The sequence below is a fragment of the Electrona antarctica genome (assembly GCF_951216825.1).
Source record: "Electrona antarctica genome assembly, chromosome: 14".
Taxonomy (NCBI): Eukaryota; Metazoa; Chordata; class Actinopteri; order Myctophiformes; family Myctophidae; genus Electrona; species Electrona antarctica.
This window is the reverse complement of record NC_136795.1, coordinates 10,270,230-10,279,908: the sequence shown is the minus strand read 5'-3', so window position 1 is coordinate 10,279,908 and position 9,679 is coordinate 10,270,230. Positions and strand designations below refer to the sequence as shown.

The window sequence follows — 9,679 nt, the reverse complement described above, 5'->3', positions numbered from 1 at the left end:
CAGCACTTTAAATAAGCACATTTTCTGAAATCAAGCCTGTGAGTGAGTCTCTACTGTACAAATATCATACATGCTTCCTCTGAGGTTTCCCCCCCGAGATGGGCGGGGTCCCTTTGAAAGAATGACGTGGGTGAAAAGAGTGCTCGATGCCATTGGCTGTGACTGTTTTTTCTAGAGGCCCCGCCCACTGTGGCTGTGTGTACTGTGTAGTGCCAACGTTTTGACTCACTGCCCAAATACTGGAACAATCCACACATGATCTACTGTTTAGAGAGAGAGAGCGCCTCATCTCGTCATCTGATCTCACACACCTTCAACAACAACAACAACAACAGACACTGCTTTTAGGCTACACTACACATAGAAGATTCAGGTAAATCTGATTACATCCTATTTAATCCTATTTTCGTAGTTTTATTTCAGAGACTCTCTGTCTAAGGTGTGGTCTCTCTCTACTAGTGCATCATGATGTAGGCTGCTCTGTGTTGTTGCTTGGTTTCATCGTGCGTGCGGTGCCAGCTAGGGGTTTGTTTTGTTTGTATGTGTATAGTATGTATGTGTGTGTGTGTGATACTTGTAGTCTGCAGAAAATGAAACATAGCGGCTGCCGCTCTACGAGCTTTGATGTAGATAGATGTATATTTACGACGAAAAGCCGGGGCAGGTCGTCGCACGTTTCTGGAGAACGCGCGAAGTGTGTGTGTGTCACAGTGTGTGTGTGTGTGTGTGTGGGGGGGGTGAAAGTGATGGGGGGCTGGGGGGGTGAAAGTGATGGAGAGAAATGCGAGCTGATGGAGAATATCATGATGTCAACATAGAAAGGGGTTAGATTTTCACCCGATCATTTTGAGTTGAGAGGCGCTGAGGCTGAGCAGAGCTGTGTCGCATTCAGACTTCAGAGGAAGTTGCATTAAATTGCGGTTTCAGTGTCAATTCAGACGGTTAACTTGTTTCCCGTTTTCTCAAAAATAAATATCGCAGGCTTTACAATGTTTTAGCAGGAACGCGCCCATGATATGAGGCTAAACGTGTTGGGAAGATTCTGCACGCTGTGCATGAATGGATGATTTATGAATGGATGAATGTTTGTGTAACAGCAGGCGTGCGCGCCGCGCGCTGGTCTCGTCCAGTCCGACCTGCCGCGTGACATTTTCAAACATAAAACTCGTCCGTCTTGTTTACTTGATGGATTAAATCCTGAAAAGACCGGGTCTTCAATTTCTGTTCTAAGGAGGAACTTAGGAAGTGGTCTTTGTCGTCCAGTTAAGTCTTTTGCATGAGGTTTAATCAAGTAGCCTAGTATATTTTAATTATATTGCACTGGTGCTCTACTTTATTCTCTTGTACAGAGTGAGTGTATTAACGGGTTCAGTGAGTGAATTACTCAAGGAGGCTATTTTCCACACCACATGCTCTGGTGGGGTCTCCAGATGACAATGACGAGACAACAAATAATTCGTACAAGAAAAAAATACCACCACCACTCCATGATCTCCATCAAAAGTAATCAACAAACACAATTTACACAAACTATACTATACTATAAAAACCTGGTCAAACATTGACCAAATTGTCAAATAGAGGCTAGCTGATTGTGAGGCGTTGTGTCAGCGGTGGCCGAACGGTTTGCGGAGCGGTCTTGATACCGGAAGGTCGCCAGTTCGTATCCCCGGACCGGCACGTTAAAATACCACCGCTGAAGTGCCCTTGAGCAAGGCATTGAACCACTACCATGAAATGTTCTATGAGCAGGGCCTGGCTGTAAACAAGTATCTGATGCTTAGTCCAGTTATCCTGGGTAAATATAGTAACTTTGCTTTGCTTTGCATCTGGCTATTTTCACTATTTATCTGTGGAACACAAAATGTAATGCCTGCTCAAACCCTGCATTCCAAGTGGGGTGGAGGGTCCCCAGTTCAGATATCATTTTTTGGGGGTCACGGCCTGAAAAGGCTGAGAACCACTGCTATGGTCTACCATACCATATGGTATGGACAGAGTAGCCTGGCTAATAAGCCAGGCTTATTAGCCAGGCTATGGACAGAGAACCTGTGTGGTTCTCAAACTTTATCATGTCAAGGACCCCAAATTGATATATGTATTTGTCTGCAGACCCCCATCATAATTGTTTTTGTCAGAGACCCCCCGCCCCCCCAATACAACAAGTGTTTGTTAATTGCTTCATTTATTAAAAATCTTCAAAATAACATTTTGAAAAAAGGCTGATCTTCAAGCTCACAGGCACGTTATGAGCTTGTAGACCGAGTCCGACTATGTGTGGTTTTGACGCTCGACACATTTTGCAGGTACTGGTGGGATAAAGTAGACCTTTTAAGCAATACCATTACTTATAAGAGTGTGCACCCTAGCTGTGCTCAAGCAAGGTCACAGAGAGACAGAAAGATTTCTATATAGTGTCTGAAAAAGTAGAGACATGTCAGAATTCTCCAGGACCATTCATTTTGGGATAAGTATCCCGGGTAATAAAATATGCCAGTTCTTATTATTCCATGACTTATGTTTACAGCCTGTTTATTGGATTGTCAGATAACCTTTTGAACTATAAGACGCATCAGTACCCCCTGGAACTCTCAGTGACCCACTGATTTACACGACCAAAATGTGAGATGAACATTATTGGAATGAAACGGGACACATTTCAAATAGCCTAGTCAGTCAGTGACTGCATTGTTGAATGACTGTGGGCAATAGCTAACTTTCTGCAGCCATTCGTAATGCCTGCTTGTGACATGGCCTCCGCAGAGAGATGGACCACAATAGTGTCTCTCTTCCCGCTCTCAATGCTGCATTTGTTTTCTTTGTGTGCGTGTGGGTGGGTGTGTGTGTGTGTGTGTGTGTGTGTGTGTGTGCCTGTCTGTTATAGCCGAAGTGCCAGCAGCAATTAACAAACTGTTACCTACAAGCCCACCCACTTCCTCCTCCGCACATTCTCTATATCAGTCGATCTGTCACTTACAGTACTCTCATTTTTACACTACTAAAACTGATACACGCACGCACACACACGCACACAGACACACACACACACACACTCAAATGCTGTCCCCCTCTAGCCTCTACCAGTCTTCCTTTGTCTTCCTCATTATTATACTTCGCTTTCTTATTTATGCTTAATAGTCGCAGGACGGTGTCAGTCTACAAATCTGTAAATTTGCCATATTGTTTTCAGCAAGTGACACTTCAAAGTATGCTTTGTACCGGAGGCGAGTGGTGAAGCATGAGTTGGTCTTTACTGTCACTATTCTCTTCCGTCACATTGCCTCTCCCTCTGGCTTGCAAACAGACACACCCAGGCACAACAAACACAGTACAAACACTCAGACAGTGAAACAGTAGCCTTTAGGATAGAAATTAGACATAGTGACAGGGAAAGGTGGCTGTAGGAAGAGAGAAATATATGATATGATATGATATAGTACTTTATTGTCAGTTCACACTGCGACCCAGCAGCCAAGTATGCAGAACACATGTATACACACATTTGACATAACACAAAGAACAAAACAATTTTACATACATAAAGACATGAAGACAAGAGCAATGTCCACCGCCTAGATTACCCCATGGCTACTACAACTCCTGATTAAGCCTCAAAGTCGACTGGTGGTCAAAGGACCTCTTTAGTCTGACCTTATTGTATGCTGGTACACTGATATCTCCTTCCTGAAGGTAGCAACCTATATTCTCCATACAACACATGTATGATGGAAAACGGAGCGATAAATCTGCAGCAATCAATCACTCAACTGACCAAAGAGGAGTGAGCAAAGCAAAGCAAAGCAAAGTTACTATATTTACCCAGGGTATCTGGGCTAAGCTCAAGAACTTGTTTCCAGCCAGGCCCTGCTCATAGAACATTTCATGGTAGTGGTTTAGTTTAGTTTAGTTTATTTAGGATCCCCATTAGCTGTGCTAGAATTTCTGACCTCTGGGTCCTTCACCTTTAACCCCCAGAGAGGTGCAAAATTCACACGCGTTCGTTGACATGATTATTCCCATAAATGGACCAGACCTTCAGGAATAACACACACAGAGATTTACAATTTCAGTCAATTCGTTTTATGTCCTAATTACTAGTTACAATTTATGCTTGAACCTAATCGTTATAGTATGATTGTATAGGATTCATATATTATGAACAGAGACAGACATGTTACCAACATTGATTACCGCAGAGTTCATAATGAATTATCAACTCTGGACTCATCCTCCTAGTGACAATGAGTCAAGTTCACCAACAACATCCATAGTATTATAGTCTCTTAGTGCCGCCACTCGGCCAATCACAAGTTCTCCTCAGATGGTCTGATCCATCGTGTGGTCATCTTCTCCCGGTCATCCTCTGTCATGAGTGAGTGTTGTGTACGTGTTTTATTAAGTCAGCTTGTGTGTGTGTGTGTGTGTGTGTGTGTGTGTGTGTGTGTGTGAATCCTCCGGTCCCATTGTTTGCTCAGTCCGGTCCAGTCACGGTGACTTTGACCTGTGAGGGAACCTGCCTGTGTTCCTGTTTGTGTATGTGTGTGCACGTGCTGAGAGGATGACGCTGGAGCGGGCCTGTGTGTTTACCTATGAGTGATGTACTATTAACGTGATCTTAACTTGTGTGAGAGTTATGTGCAACATTTGAGACTAAATATCATTTTCTCCTATATTTACCTATTCACTCAATATATAAGGTAATAATTCCATAATAGCTTTAGTGGTAAATATATATATATATCCATTAGGTGCATATACTGATTTTCCAGGAATACTAATCTCTTCCAGCTGTTGCACCTGGCAACAGCTATTCTTCCTGGGGTCCTCACAGAATAATATACATACAAAAAAACATTACAACATTACAGATATCACAAAAGAAAAGAAAGAAAAAAAAAAAAATACATTAAAGCATAACTACGGTTAGTGCATTCACTCTAGATTACATTAACTGGTATATTGACATAAACAGAATTACAATTTCGCCATAAGAAAATCCTTCAGTCTTTTCTTAAAGTGCCTTTTACCCTTAATTTCTGTGATGCATACTGGTAGAGAGTTCCAGAAAGTCATTGCCCTGCCCTGTATTCTTCATTGCATCAGTTCTTGGCTTAGGCACTGTAAATCGACCCATTTCAACATGTCTGGTATTATGTCTGTGTCTATCACTGGTATAATGAATATTTTTATATAAGCATTTTGGTTTTTTATTTGAACAAATGTTCCTAAATAATCCAGCCAGACTAGCAGCTAATCTCTGCTCCACCAACAGCCATGACAGCTTCTGATGATTTAACAGTGTACTAGATCTAGTATTGCAGTTCAGGGCAAGGCGAGCTGCCTTATTCTGGGCTATTTGTAATTTACACAGGTCCTTTTTAGCTGCATTGGACCACACAACTGGACAATAGTCAAGGTGGGATATCACTAGTGCCTGGATGACCTGGACAGCAGATGTTGGAGTTAAAAACTCAGCACATCTCCTAATCATGGACAAACCCCCTCCCATTTTCTTAGTTATGTTTTGAATATGAGTAGACCATGTTAGATGACTGTCTAATGTTATTATTCAAGTATTTTTATTGAAGTTTGAGACAGGACAAACAACAGATACATAACAATTACAAAACAGACCCAGGACAAAACAACAACACCAGTACTCAACATTCATGTATAAAATAAAAAAGTCTGAAATACAATGTAAAGACTGTCTAATGTAACCCCAAGTAGTTTTGTTTCATCTACCTGCTCAATTGCTAAATCGCTCAGATACAGATTCAATTTGGGTTTTGACTTGAGCATATGCTGTGATCCAAATACAATGGATTTAGTCTTTGAGATGTTCAGGACCATCCTATTGTTCACCACCCACTCTGATATGTTCTGTAGTTCCTTGTTGAGAGCTACAGACAGATCTTCCACATTAGTGGCAGACATATTTGTCATCAGAATACATGGCTATATTGGCCCTGTCTAAGACCAGTGGCATGTCATTTGTAAATATAGTGAACAACAAAGGACCTAAGCAACTTCCTTGTGGAATTCCACAGTGAATATGTTTAGTGTCTGAGAGACTCCCATTATAGTATACTCTCTGTGATCTGCTGGATAAATAGCTTTTTATCCACCTTAGTGCAGATAAGGTAAAACCATAACATGAAAGTTTGTCAAGCAAAAGATTGTGATCAATAATGTCGAACGCGGCACTAAATGCCTAAATGCAATGCCTTGCTCAAGGGCACTTCAGCGGTGGTCATTTTAACGTGTCGGACCGCTGATTCGAACTGGCGACCTTCCGGTATCAAGACCGCTCCGCAATCCGTTCGGCCACCGCTGCCGCTCATAAATGTACGCACACGCACGCACACGCACGCACAGAAACATCTCTGGGATTATATGATGACCTACTTTTCATACTCGCTCGCATGTCCATCCATAGTTTGTTTAATCAGTCTTGATTGAATGCTGTTAATTGTCACACAACAGAGTTAGGAGGACCCAACAATTCCCTAGTATCTGTTCTGGGGTGGTTGTCCAATCATAACCTAAGATTTATGTCCTCTTAGTCTTAATATTTTTACATTTATGATGTATGTATTTTATCTGTGATATGGATCTCCCTGGGTCTGACAAAGTATTGATTGATTAATATCATGTGCAGTAGCTGTGTTCATCATTGGACAAATTTCCACTGTACGTAATCAATTACATTTCACTTTGTTGCTGTATTTCTAGACGTTAATTTCATATAGTTATTATATTGATTATTGATTTGATAAATGAAGACATGAAAATGAACTCATGCAGCATGCTAGAAGATTCTAAGAACAGACCGTTACAGCTACAGTATTGTAGCTCTGTAGTGAAAGATGACCGATGATATTCTTTATCAAAATGAGGAGAAATCAAATCCCAGAATGTATTTTTATCCACCTGTCCTCCACCCTTGTTCTGTAAAAATACACAGTAAAAATCCATCCTGAGTGTTAATTTAACTCTGAGAGTGTACAAATGTAACCGGGTCCATTTGGAAATCTACTCTCTAGGTCGTCCTCAGACGAGCCCTCCATGCCCCTTCCAGTCATCATGGTTCTCCATACATCTGGCTTCGTTGGTGCTTTGCGTTGGAAATATACACTGTTACAAATGTTGAATTGAGGATTTTACTGTGTACTCACATTTCTCATATAGCATAGTAACATCACATTGACATTCAATTTAGCGTGTGGAGAAGAGAGGAGATGTTGAGAATGAAAAAGTACAGATGGATAATATCCATGCAGGCAACGCCCCAGGTTGAATAGTACCTGACAGACGGTACAGTTTCCTGTGCTGAATATGAGACGGAGAGGGTTTTACTGTACTGTTTATTAGTATTATTTCGTGTTATTTGGACTTTGGCTAAAAAGGAGGAAACCTGCATAGGCAAGAAAAACAGTGAGCGCCCCACTGCCAAAGACAGAGATGGGGGATTGTTGACACAGAAAGAGAGAAACTCTAATTTAGGAGAAATGTAACAACTGAATATGGTGGTTATTGAATCAAAATGACAACAGAACATGTCATGATGGGAAACAGTTGAACAACAACATGCGCTGACTTCCCTGGCAATGCTGATGAGACCAGTTTAGCAATTGTCAGCCTTGCTGCAAAAGCAAATGTCAACAAACTCAAAATAGTTTCCCCATGTGAGTTTTTCTATTCTATGGCATACTGAAATAATCAATATGCTCCAATACAATTAGGCAGTTAAGTTTATTGATTTATATAATTAAACATTTCAGTGATTGTCTATCTTTAAGTGGAAAACATGTCACAGTCACACTATCACTTATAAAATTGTCAATCAGTGTGTTCATGTTTGGGTACTGGAAGAGATTATGATTCCTGGAAAATCAGTATATGCACCTAATGGATATATATATATTTACCACTAAAGCTATTATGGAATTATTACCTTATATATAGAGTGAATAGGTAAATATAGGAGAAAATGATATTTAATAGGTAAACACACAGGCCCGCTCCAGCGTCATCCTCTCAGCACGTGCACCCACATACACAAACAGGAACACAGGCAGGTTCCCTCACAGGTCAAAGTCACCTCGACTGGACCGAACTGAGCAAACAATGGGACCGGATGATTCACACACACACACACACACACACACAAGCTGACTTAATAAAACACGTACACAACACTCACACATGACAGAGGATGACCGGGAGATGACGACCACACGGTGGATCAGACCATCTGAGGAAAACTTGTGATTGGCCGAGTGGCGGCACTAAGAGACTATAATACTATGGATGTTGTTGGTGAACTTGACTCATTCTCTAGGATGAGTCCAGGGCTGATAATTCATTATGAGCTCTGCGGTAATCAATGTTGGTAACATCTGTCTCTGTTCGTTATGGTATGATTGTATAAATCCACATATAGTATGATTAGGCACAAACATAATTGTAACTAGAAGTAGGGCATAAAACGGATTGACATAATCTTAACATCTCCTGTGTATTATTCTGCCTGGTATGAGTACATTTCTGAAATAATCATCAAACGAACGTGTGTTGATTCCATGTTGTTTTGTCTAATACCTCTTTGGAGGTTAAGGGTGAGAAACTGACTGGGATCTCCGCCAGTACCCAGCTCTCTAGCCTTCTCTCTCTCCCCATCTCCCTCTCTACCTCTACTGTGTATCCCTCTTACTGATCGAGCACTGGTCCGACACCACACACACACACACACACACACACACACACACACACACACACACACACACACACAAACACCATGTTGCAGCATGTCCATATATGGGGATATTATGGGCATAATCTGGCCTCCCGCCCGCCACAACTTGAACTTTATAGGTTCAAGGTTGTTGTGATATAGTGATATATAACACAATTTGTTATATATATGTCCTCAAGAAAGACTACTTAAACAATCTAGACTCTTGAAAATAGGTTTACTAAATCCAGTTTAGCTAAAAAATGCATTTACTAAAAAATATTGCTCTGCTCATGTGGTTCATAGTCATAGTCGGGGTGGGTGAGCAGAAGGAGAAGATTGGTGTTTCTAGAGCGGAGGTTGGTGGTGTGAAGAGTTCCTTGAGGTAGGAGGGAGTGTTGCAGTGGATGCATTGACGGGTTAACAGGGATATTGTATATTATTCAGCCTGGGGGAGATGGGTGCAGTGAGTGGAGGACGGGTGTGATGTGCTCGTATTTGCGTGGTCTCATCAGGACAGATCCTATCCGCGTCAGTCAGACCATCAATAACATTATTTAATTGTATCTTTCTAAATTTAGAACGGGTAATTTTTTCCGTTTTTCCCCCAATGTACAGTTGTAGTCCAAAGTTTACATACATAAAGAACATACGTAAAGAACATGTATTATCTGTCATGGCTGTCTTGACTTTTACTGAGCACAAACTTTGTTACAAAAGATACTAATCTTGAAGTTTGGCTTCATGAATTTAGTATGGGTCTTTTGAAAATGTGACCAAAACTGCTGGGTCAAAATATGCATGGATACAGCAATGCTAATATTTGGTTACGTGTCATCTTGGCGCTTTTGGTAGCCAAAAAGGTGTCTAATCTGCAAATGTTTGCAAGCTTCTGTTTGAATCTTTGACCTCTTCTCAGTGCAGTTCAGGTAAATGTGTTGG

The 9,679-nt window shown here is 41.2% G+C and overlaps 1 protein-coding gene across 1 annotated transcript in view; it reads left to right on the top strand.

Moving 5' to 3' along the window:
- Positions 1-234: 234 nt before the first annotated feature.
- Positions 235-9,679, top strand: part of cpt1a2b (carnitine palmitoyltransferase 1A2b) — a 54,528-nt gene continuing 45,083 nt past the window's right edge. Inside the window, exon 1 of the mRNA XM_079519400.1 lies at positions 235-373. The gene's annotated coding sequence lies outside the window, so the exon portion shown is untranslated. The remainder of the gene's footprint in view (positions 374-9,679) is intronic.